The following is a 12,642-nucleotide window of genomic DNA, read 5'->3' as shown; positions in this document are numbered from 1 at the left end:
TGACGCAAAGAATATGCAAAAGTATCCAATGTGCCGCATCATATACAAACGAAAGGCGCTAAGGGCGCGTTTCTGCGTCGCCTAGTTAATTAGAAGAATTAATTAGCATCGATAAGTAGCATAATTAATATGCGCAACTGAGGCGCCTTCCTCCGGATGTCGATGCGGTGTCGAAGATATCGCGATTTTCGGCATCGCAATACGTGCCAGGCACCAGCATCTTCGACCACCTACGCTGATTCGTGCATTACATTAAATTAGCGAAATTACAACAAATATAATCGTAACACGTATCCCGAAAAAAGTTTCCAAGAAACGACAAAGAAAAGTATCAAAATTATTTCTAAAACCCTGACGAATTTCATGCAGTCGAAAACTTAAAAGAAATATCTTCTTTGGTATTTTACACGATGAAAGAAGTATACAATTATGGATTTTAATGTATAGGAACGGTTATGAACAAGTCTAGATAATATATAGATTTTAAGAGAGAACTGCGTTATAAATATGTCTACTAGAAATAGGATTATCGATCAAAATAGCGATAAATATCGATAAGATATGATTGAAGAAACTGGAACTATCGTTAAGGCAAAAGTAAATAAGGAATTGAGATATAAATGTATCAATTATTATATGAACTAATTGCAGATAAGATATCTGTATATTTTGCAATTGAATTTTTCTTCCAGGAAAGTATATACCCAACCATAAAAAATAAACGTTTACAAGGAATGGAAAATTTTTCAATTTCAATAATTCGATTATTAAACATATACGTATTAAATAACTGACATTAAACACATGCTATAAAACGTGTATTGTAATTATTGGACAGTAAATGCAGATCTAAATTCATAACCTACGTCAAATATTGAAGCCTTATTAAATAAAAAGACGTCCTAAGACTTTCGAGCCAATTTATTAAATACCATGTCTCGATTTCGTAACGTAATTAACGAACGGAGAGGAAAAACGAGTAGTCATTAGTCACGAGTATCTTTTGTACCTTAATTTGTAGCTATAAATGTGAATGTATCTCTATAACTGTTACGTAGGCGTAATATCGTCGCTAATGATATCACATTGTGTTGAATACTTCTCAATGACATTCCGCGCAAGTCATTCATCGATCCGCCTGTTGTCACACTTTATATTAGATTCTGTGATTGCACAATGAAAAATATGTCATGTCTATTATGTCCTTTTTAATTTCAAATTCCGTACAGTTAATAAAAACAGGGTTATTACGTAATTTTTGATCTGACAAAGAGACGTGACGCAAAGATCTTCCCAATCGTTTGGCAATGTGTTGAAGGAACTAAATTGACATTATTAGTTTAAAGCAGCGTTGCCCAACCTTCTTCGCGTTACGACCTCCTTTCATAATAACCAAACAACCTTCAATCTCCCTACACCAACAAAATTCCATAAAGAAACGTTTTTAGTAATGCAACGAAAACATTAAATATACGTATTTCAGTACATATAGTACTAGCTTAAAAATTCACAACCAAATTCTTGCTGAAGCCAACTTTACGCCATATCAAACACTGTCTTTTAATATTTTTTAAATATTCCTTCCTTTCGTCTAGCGAAAATCAGACGTTGAAACGAATAAGATTGAGAACCCAGTGGTTTGTACTAAAGTAAACGGACAAATTCATCATTCGTTACGTTCGAAATGATATTTTGGTATTCCGTAGTCTGCCAAAAGTTCTGCTATACGAATAGCTCGAATCGAAGGTCGCTCCGGTTAAAATACAAATTGTTCACGATCGAAAGGTCGAGACAAATCTTTCCAATTAAGATGATTGTTTTAAATTGGAGCCTAATCAATGGTGATAGATGCAACGAGTGAATTTATCAACGAATAGAAAGCGATTCGGACTGGTTGGCGGTTGCTCGATCTCTGGAGCCGATCGAGAGTTTAATCATAACATTGGAATGAGCGGTCAGCCCGCGCGAATCGCGACAATCGTTTCCGACAGGAAGTCTGGCCAAAGAGGAAGCCCCGGACTGCGTCAGCAGACATCGCTCTCTACCGTACGCCTTTCGTGCTGGCTCGTGCCGTTTCAGCTGCATTCATGCCTTTTGCATTTGCTCGTGCAGGCTTGCCGACAAAGACCGCCGGCGTGGCACTCGCATCGCATTTTCGATTACCTGTCCGACTCCACTCGCTCGTGTTTCACACCCGCGTTGTTCCATTCTCACTCTCCGTCCTCGAAACGAATGATCCGTGTGCCAACGACTTGCCTAACGCTAGATTCACGGAACCCCCCAATTTCACAGATTTCAGATTCCATTCTCGAACGACGATGCTAAAAATCCTCCATTTTTCCCCTTTTTCGACATGTTTCTATTAGGTTTCGTACGGATCTAAACGTGCAAATATATAGGAGATATCTTCTTCCAATAATAAATTTTATGTTCTAATTCATAACCACTTACTTAATGACCTTTTAAGAATCGAAGTTTTGTCCATTGAGGAGATTTTACAGAGAGTGTCTATAGATGTTAAAATCTAACATCTATCGCGAATTATTAGGTCGTCCCATAAGTTCTTGCTGTTCGATATTCTGAAATTGACGAGGATAAAATTTACAATTTAATAGAAAACAAATAAAATTTGTTAGTTCAGGGGATTTCTGAGATTTTAAACTGATATCAATAGTTTACAGAAATTTGAAAGAAATAGATATTGTGTCAAAGCTTTCGAAGTTAGGGATCCATATTGGCTTATAGAATGAAATTTTCTTGATCGTGCTTGAGCCTGATTGCATGAATATTTTTGTTAGCATGTAATAAAATCGAACCTTATAAGAAATAAAATACAACAATCTCCAAGCTTATTAGTGGGTAAACAATTTGAAAATGTCAACGTTTTAATGAAAAGCGATGAAGTACATATTAATAAAAAATTAGAGAAGTTTTGTAGCGACGAGACAACTTTGCCAAAGGAAGGAGAGAGGATGAAACGAGAAGGAGTTTACTGTTTTTGTAGAAAAGTCCATTATATGTTTAAAATATTCCTTTAAATTGTAGTACAAAACTCATGGAACGACCTAATATAAAGGAGAAAGAATTATTTTACGCGTCGTTCTAAGCGAATGTATTGTCATATTTATAGAAGTTCAGTCATCTCAGTGAGCAATAAAACAAATATGAACGCTTGAAAATATTTAGAAAAATGCAATCTCTGGTTTTTATTAAGCATTTGGATATATGCAGGTTTATGTAATTTAGAATGGTAAGAAAAAACAAGGCAAGCTCTTAAATTTGTAATTTACTTTGTTGTAATTGAATTTTTTAAACTAATATTCAGACGAGCAAATGTACTATTCCGAACTCAATTGTACATCTACTCCGAAGCAAATTCGAGACAGAAAACTCACTAAAAAATAACCTAAGTAACGATAAAATATATAATTCGAACTTTCTCAAGGAAATTACGATAATAAAAGAAACAATCTAACGTTTAGAGGTATCGTGATTATTAATTAGTCGACAAGTTAGGATTGCATGATTTTAAATTATACTTTTTAATTATGCAAATTTTATAGACGAAAGTTGCCCATCATTGTATTACAATTTACATTTACAATTTACAAATATAAGAAAACATTTTGCTTATCGAGAAATCATTTCTATGGATAGTATGTGTATCAAACTAATTCTTATCGATAACATTTTCAACAGATCGATGCTGGGTCATTACATATTTTCCAGGACTAAGTATCAATGATCTCTCTCTATACTCGTCTAGAGTAAATAAAACAATCTTAAACGAAGAAGGTGGCTTCGAGTTTCAAATAACAATAGCTTATTTTGTAGTTGACTATTGAAAATATATCGACTTGACTCTTGTTAATAACATTTTACTAAAAAACACAACTGATGTCAGGATAAATTAATTAAGTGAAGAATTTTGTTTACGGTGCTATTGAACAACGCGTGTGGATGCAAAATCTAGCTCTTTGAATTTACACGCCATGAAACTGATATTTACACAAAATTAAAACCACAGACTTAAAGCACTAAGTCAAATTTTATCCTATATAGAAAGCTTCAAATAAAATCTTAAATAATCAACACCGTGTAAGATCGTTTGCGCCATTATTGGCAAAGATAGATTTCGTCGAAAGTGTTGTGAACTTAAATCGCGCTAAAACAGTCGATTTATAAATAAAGTACTTCGTTGCAAACGAAGTCGTTAGTCCTGTTAGCACAACTGGTGTCTTTGGGAGACATTGCTAGTAGTTTATGAGATATTAATAAGTATGATTATATTCGCCTTACATTCGTGAGGGCCATGCGATTCGCGATCAACAAATACCGCCACACCCTTCCGTGCCGTTTCCGCCCTTCATTGAGCGAACTTAGCAGCAAATTGGAGACTCCCTTGCCATTCCTTTCAGTAATTGGCAAGCGATACACGGGGCGTTTTTCTCGGTCCGGCCCCGATCCATAATTGCATCCGACCGACGAACGGATCTGCTGTGTACTACACGCATAGATGGAGGTAAGCCTTTGCACTCCTTTGTCGAATGTGACTTGACATCAATGTTCATCATAGGAACTTCTACGTCGTGTCATTTTTAAATTGCTAGTTTAAATCTGCATTATATTTCATAATACGTTCTTTTTCACTTAAACATTCGACCTGTATACGTAAAGGAGTTTAGATATGAAGTCTCGTTTCATTTTCTCACATCCAGAAGGTAAACACAAGGATTGTGCAGTTTGCTTAAACAGCCGGAGGAAGAAGAGAAACCAATTATTTTTGTGAAAGAAAACCAGGTTTGCACCCTTCAAAATTACAAAATGTAAAAAAAATGTAAATAAAACATGTTTTCATGTGTATTTCGCTTTTCTTTTATTTATTGAAATTTTCTTAATCTTCGGTTAAAAAGTTTAGAAATTCTGCAAATATAAATTGCAACAAAATTTGAGATCTATATTTACTATATAATATTTAGTGAACACAATTATTTAAAATAAGTACCAGTCAAGGATCTGTCCTTTGAAGTAAATTTCAAATAAAACACTTAAAATACTATGGAGTTATTGGTAACGAAATTGAAAAATAATTCGGAGTGCAAAGGATTAACCCTCGAACGCGATGGACGAGTGCAGAGTCATTTTTACCGATAATAAACTCTCCATTTTATTCGAAAAGTAATTATGCATCAAATTGATGTGGTGAAAAAGAATTTTCAAATTTAGAAAATATTATAACAATCGATTATTTTTGCGTTTGAAATGCCCGTAGCAAATAATATAGGAAACCACAATTTTAATAAAATTAAAAATATAGCAAAAGGGTGACTCCATAACTTTTTGAAATGTCATTCTCAACTATCAATTCGGATTTCACAGCCTACAGCAATAACAAGAATTATAAGATAATCTTTCTATAAAATCAGCAATAATAAATCTTTCAATCTTTTAATCGAAGCGATGGATGAACACAAACTTCTAACCGTTTCTAATAAAGCCTTACGCGTGCTTATTTTTTTTTTACTGGTTGAACCAGCCCCGATTATTGCGATAAAACGAACTAGAAACTTCCAACTACACTGTTCTTTCATGATCGCTTGTCAAACGACGAGTCCTAATGGTAGCGTGCTTGCTAATCTCTAATCTTTGAACTTTGCGAAACGATGGTTAGAGTATTCTTGTAGCTAGAAGTATCGATCGAAGAGCGTCCTTGCTACCACGAGAAAAGAAATAAACTGTTGCGCGTGAACTAGTTCTGAAAATAAATAATATAAACCATGGCCACCGACGGCGGAAACTTTGTTCTTCTGTTTTCGTTACTACCATTGGCTATCTATTTTCATTTTTCGACGTGAAATTTCAGTTTTTAAACTTGTAATTCCTCCGCACGATGGAGAAAATATTTTACAAATTTCAGATTTTGTTCACGGTTTGATTAAATAACAAATGGGTCAAAGTCAGTCGTGGAAAAATTAATTTACTTTATAAATGGATTCAATTTAACTTCTCAGCGAGATATTCAGATTTAGTAAGTATATGTATAAACATTTAAAAGTCGGTTTATCTCTTTAATTCGTGGTGCAAGCTTCTCTCCATAAAATAAGCGCAATAAGTCGGTTAAATAATTCTTTTTAGAAAAGTTTTCCCCGCGTGGAAAATAAATTGTACAAGCAGAAGAATATTTATAGAAATGTTAGAAGAAGCATATTATAGAAGATACATGTCGATTCTATAAAATTGTATTTATGATGTTTTCATTATTTTACTAGGCTACGTGTTATTATTTGTTCACTGAATGGTGAAAATTAATGTCACGCATAAAGGGAGCAGGGTTTTAAAGAACATGTTACACTCGACTCGATTTACGGTCGTCAAACCTGGACTGACCTTAATTATCTCATAAAGACACATAAACGAGGACTGTCCCAAAATTGATTATAAGGCTGCACCTAAAGTTTCTCATGCTCGTAAAAGTATGGTGGCTCCGAAAAGAAAACGATTGAATCATCGTAAAAACGTACAATTTTACGAAATTAACACATCGTGAGATACTATTTCGAAGAAAGCAAATATTTTCTATAATATGCAAAATATCGAAACGCACATTTATGCAAAAATGAATTCTACAGAAAAACCAATACGTACTAATTTTTGAATCATTTTAAGCAACGGCGATAAAAAAAATAATTTAAGTAGATTTAATCCAAAATTTTTCCAAAATCGATAGACAAATTGCGAGTTGCATTAAATATAAAATAAAATCCTCACGAACTTACGGACTTGGGGTTGTTCCTAGCGAGGGTGAAAATGGTACGTCTGCACCTTTGCTAATTAAACGACCCTCGTATTTCTTAAAATAGCAAACGATATTTGATTAAAAATTTCGCTACCGAACGCGAGGGGATTTGATATGTTCTAAACTAATATCGGACAATTTCTGCGACATCGTTTCTTTCTTGTTCGTAGGAAAACATTGTAAAAGTGATTTAATCGTGCCGCACAAGTCGTGTTAAACAGTGCATAAAGAATTCCCTGGATTTTCAGAGGAACGAAGAAAAGGAATGGTGAGCAACATGAAAGTGGTGGTCGGAAGTTGGCAGTCATAGTTGCGCCCTGTTATTTCGCGACTCGTAAAGGCTGCTCCTTCTTCACGTTCTTCGTCCTCTTTATTTGGTTGATTCTTTTACTGCAGGATCGTCGGCCGATGACAGGTGAAGCCAAGCGGCAGAAACAGAAGGCGATCAGAACAGACCGTTCGACCGGATATAATTGTTTCGCTACTGATTGACTTTTACCGAGTACCTTTTGTGCGAACCTTGCCGCCTACTTGTCTTCTTATATCGACAAGGTTGATTTGTTTTACCTCGGGCTTCTGTAATAAGCGTTAATTCGAAGAATAGCTTGAGCAAGTAGGCCGATGCACTTATTACCGGATAGTTCATTATAAGGGAAACACAAATGACGACAGAGTATTTCCGTTTAAATTTAACAAAGCTCAATTAAAAAGTTTTTAGATCCAACTACCTTTCTTTCTCAGTTTTGCTAGAATGTATTTACTTCGCTTGCCGATTTTACGAAAAGTAATTCGCTTGTTAGATTCACCGTTACTACTCACGAAATATCTCTAAAATTGTTTACAAGCGATATTAACAAAATATAAAATAATTGTCTTTTGTTTCGAGCTCGGTTTTCGAAAAAGTTTGAAGATCCGTTTTTTTAAATTTATTAAAGTACAGTATGATTGTCTTCCACGCAAAAAGGTCCTTTAACCAATATTTTTTAATCTGTCCAACTCATTCCTAAATAATTCTAGCAGTCGTTAACAATTTGCCACTTATAACATAGTTGCCCAGTTAGAAAAGCGAAATTCTTGCATGCGATCCTTATTCGATGGCCAAGGACTGTAGTTAAAAGAAGTATAGAGAAAGATTACTTTGAAGCACTACTTTCATCCCTTTCTTATGTAAAATAGATTTGTTTGCTATGCTTTGCCATACGTGAAAAAAAGTACATACTTCGGGATTATTGAAATTAATTTATACTCGTGCAAACAAGTGAAGCTGGACACTTTATCTGCTGAAGAATCACTTTTTTATCAAGATCAAAGCAAAGCTTATGTTCGGTATTAAGACCCCTTTTGCTAGTTCAGATAGCGTTCGAATACCGATAAAAATGAAAACGGTAAAGATAAATTGTACAAAAAAAACGAAACTCGTAACGTTTAATGAACAAAAATTAAATTAATTCTAAAGCGTGCTATCATTTCGTCCTGCAGCGCATCGTGCTTCCGTTATTCCTTGAATCATAATTTCCATCCAGCTTAGCTTAGACACCTCAACTACAATCCTCATTACGGTCATCTCGGGGGACTTATTTCGATTGATCAACTTAAACTATCGTACCGGTGATTAGGTATCGCAATGACAAAAATTCGAGGGGAACCAAGTAAAAAGATCACGCACGTGATCGTGTGTGCCGTGCCGTCGTGTGTTATTAGCAGGTAGCTTGTTAGGCGGTCGGTTTGTGGATAATGGCAGGTATTACAACACGCGACCGTTATTAACCCTTCGATCGGTCTCCCTTGCTCCATTACGACCCCTTTGAATCTATCCTTATTTCGCTCTTGTAGCGCGGCTTGTTCACTCGACAGAGGGGAACACCCCGACAGACAAGATATAAATCATTATTCATAATAAGCTGTCGCGACAAAAAACTTGTACCGACAGATCTTAGCTATGCTAAGTGATCGCCATCGTAGTTCTCGCTCCATCGATTCTTTGGAAGACCTCGAGATGATCGCCTCGCAATTAAAGAACGCCGGTTTCACTAACCGTACGACCTTTCCTTGTTTCAAATCTGATTATTAGGAGAATTAAGTGTTACGATATCCCGAGCAGACGAATCCGTCTACAGTATTTCCTCCTCACAAATTACGCTACAAACAATTTGGAATGTTTACTGTTGGCTTACGAAAACTTGAAACGTTGGACAGTGTGATTAATTTAAATTTCTGTCTCGACTAGAGGTCACGGTCTTCGAATCTATTTGCGCTAAAATCCGCGTACTATTTAATACACGTGCAACTAAATTCATTAATATGTATCGTAATAAAATATTTAGATATTTGGGATGGCCCACAGGGCAGTAATAAATAAAAGAAAATAATAGCTTGAAAACGAAAATAGATAACGTTATTCTTCATTCTGTAATCAGATGTTAGTGGTGTAATGGTTCCAAGTATGTATACATTATCCTTAACTATAGTGACTGTGAAGTGATTTTTTAAAAAATCTAACTATGCTTAGATATTATGCCAACTTTGGTATTGCTTTTAGAGCTCTGGAAAACACTTTTTCGTTGCGATGTTCGTATAGAAACAAATCGTACAGGTTTAGGTCGGGCAAAAGTGGTGGTCAATTCATGTTTCCATCGCGAAAGCTCAATCCTATACTTCTTGCATCAAAGTGTAATTTCCAAAAACTATCTAAACTCCTTTTAAAGACGATGCATGCCATGAAAAGCACTTTTGCTGTCTGTAAAGGTTTGACAGATATATTTGGTATGATATACTTCGTCCTGTATTTAAAAATTTGACATTTTTAAAGCAAAACGTAACTAACGATCAAGCAACCAAGTCAGATGATAGATGATTTCTGTGAAAAGTATCCCCTGTTCTGTATGCAAATCTCTTAGTAACAACAGATGCTCTTTCTACTCCTTGGACAAAGTATAGATGATGAAACTACAACAAACAATAAAGCTTCGATCGCAAATATCTTAACAACTATCGAGTATGCTATAGATTCGTGATAAGAGTGACAAGATCTACAAGTGTGCAAAGTTTCAAGTATTTGTTAAGCAACCAAGCGAAGTGGTAAAAGTAGCCCCGTTGGTATGCAAATCTGTGATTAGGACGATATTGATAGAAAAGGTTGGACGAAATAACATTGTCGAAGCATGGTGGAGTATGCGGCGAGGGCTATGCCCGGGGAATCATATCGGGTCGTTTGAACATGGTGAAGAACACGTCTTCATTTTAGCAGTTAGAAGGTGGCGGTGACATTCCAAGAGATCAGGACGTGGGCCGAGCGGAAAAGACACGATATTCCCGTGCACGAGAGGATCGATGTCCTGGAGAACGTGGTCTTCACCGTCTTCGTCAGTCAGCACTTCGTATCCCAGTGGTCTTCGTCGTGTGGGTCCGAGCGTGCCGGACATAGCACCGCGTCCCCGCGATCGTCAGGGTTTTGCCGTTGCGCGACCCGAGTTTTTCGCCCGACTCTCCTCTGGCGGCAACTCGAGGCCTGGCAAGCCGGGAGTGCATTACACGTAATTAGACGCCAGGGTGGCCCCAAGGTATGTCCGACAAACGGTCCTCCTCTTCCCTCCTCCGCCATCCACCATCGCCTTTTCCTTCTCCGGTTCCCTTTCTTCATCTCTATCCTTCTTCGTTCGTTTCTTTCTTCCTTTCTTTCACTGTATTTCTACCTACGTACCTGTTGCCATCTCTTTCCTCTTTCTTCTTCCTCGCTGCTCCCCCTGTCTCTTTACCATTTTGTCGCTCTCTCCCCTACCTTAATCTCTCCTTGCGTCCTCCGATACCTCCGGAGCACGGCTTGAGAAACTGACTTCGTGCCCAGCTTCGTTTCATGTTTCTACGCCTCGAGTTCCTCCCTTCCTACAGCTGTCCCTGTTTCGTCGTTTCGTCCTCCCTCTGACCGACTCTTTCATTTCCGAGGGACTCTTCTTCCAGGGCAAACATTGTGTAGTTACCTTTGTAACTCCCTGTGAAAATCACCATTATTACGAACGTCCAGGACCCCCATGCGCGGCTAGTTTGCTCCACCTGGACACCGAGGACACCGTCAACGCGACCACGACACTTGTCCACCGTCGTGAGATCAAACGATTTGCAAGGGGATCTGGGCCAAAATGGGATCATTGTTTAATTTTTACCTACAAACTGTGAAACGTAAGGAAAACAACTGAATTCTACGCGGCGACGATAGTCTTATTTTTTATCATTTTTTGAAGTTCAACAGCTGATGATCACCATTTAATGCAACATTTTACCAAACGCTCGATCCAGAAACATTCTTCGCAATTCAGTAAAATACAAGTAAACTCAAATCGAGAAATCAACATTAGGAAAGTTAGTCGATAGTACAAAAAAACAGAATATTTGAAATTCAGGTTTTTGAAACAAATTTAAAAGACTGTCACAATAAAAATAAAATAGTTTTTTGGAAGTCTATTATTTTTTTAATTATTTAATATTATTATCCAAATTTTTACCATTACTTCGAGTGTGAATAGTAGTGTTATAGAAACTTCGTCCACTGTATAATTTCGATTAACTAGTTCATAATTGCCGCTACTTTAAAGTACCGAAAGCAGAAAATACGTTCTGAAAGTGCTAAGGACTCTTATACAAAGAGTATTGTTCAGCGACCTGAAGTTTTTAGGAGTACCTGGGCCATAAAGCCCACAACCTTCTGGTTCTAAGTCCATGAACGTGTTCTACCCCCTGGCGCTCCACTACCAGTGGGTTATTGGACTCTGAATAACCAGCCCTCTCATAAAGAAATGGGCGCGTAAAGTCCCACTTGACTCTAGCGTGCAATGATTGTAAGGAAGTTTACCCTTGGATCTTTCTTATTGACCGACTCTATCTGACAACTACCCTAAAGACGCGACCCTTGAGGTCATTTTCCACTGCCCAGATTTCACTAAATTTGTTCTAATCCCGTGCTGAACAAAGACGAGTCTGACACTTTATAAGTTCTTTATGCTAAACTTCGCAATAACTGATCTATTGATAGTAATCTTACGAAGATACAACGAAAAATATAAAAGTTCCTAGTTTGTATTAGTAGTTGCCACATCAACATGCGCGAGGTATCGCTTTGAAATCCAACCACCCGATTTTTGAAACCACGGTTGAAAGAAAACGAAAAATAATGGTAAAGACAACGCCGTTCCTTCTGGCCAGACATAACATTTAGTCTTGTAGCGAGGGAATACTGTGTACAGAATATTATTTTTATACAAAACTTGTGTTCAGTGAACAAAGAGCAATAAAATCGATATATCAAAAAAATTGTTCACGGGATGCCTGCCGAAGAAATTTCAATTATTAACTTAAATAGTAGTATTTTGCAAATGAAAATTACGATGCTGTATTAAAACGTCACGAAGGACAGAGAAGAACGCGAATGCATGGACGAATTTCAAATTCAATTTCACGTTTCCATTCTCGGAAAGGATAATGATGTCTGAACGGTGAACTGTTGATCGCATTAATGACTATGGAAACTGTACAGAAAACCGGAACATGTTCGATTAGCTTGAATAGCACCTCCGACGACAAATACAATCGTGGTATGCGTGTCGCGAAGTGAAAGAGGCGAACGAACATTGTATCGCCTCGGTCTGCGCAAAAATTTCCAACTAATTATATTTGTGCGTGTGCGAACACGTGTTTCACGCTTGTACGGACAGTCAATGGAAACTGTGACTATCGTCGAACAGGTTGGCACACGGGCCTGTCGTTGTGCAAGAGACTGGTACACTTAAGAAGAAGGGAATGGGAGGAGATGGCGACGGCAAGAAAAGGCTCATAGAAGAAGTGCTAGCACCGTT

The sequence above is a fragment of the Colletes latitarsis genome, chromosome 2 (genome assembly GCF_051014445.1).
Source record: "Colletes latitarsis isolate SP2378_abdomen chromosome 2, iyColLati1, whole genome shotgun sequence".
In the NCBI taxonomy this organism is placed as follows: domain Eukaryota; kingdom Metazoa; phylum Arthropoda; class Insecta; order Hymenoptera; family Colletidae; genus Colletes; species Colletes latitarsis.
This window is presented reverse-complemented; position numbering follows the sequence as displayed.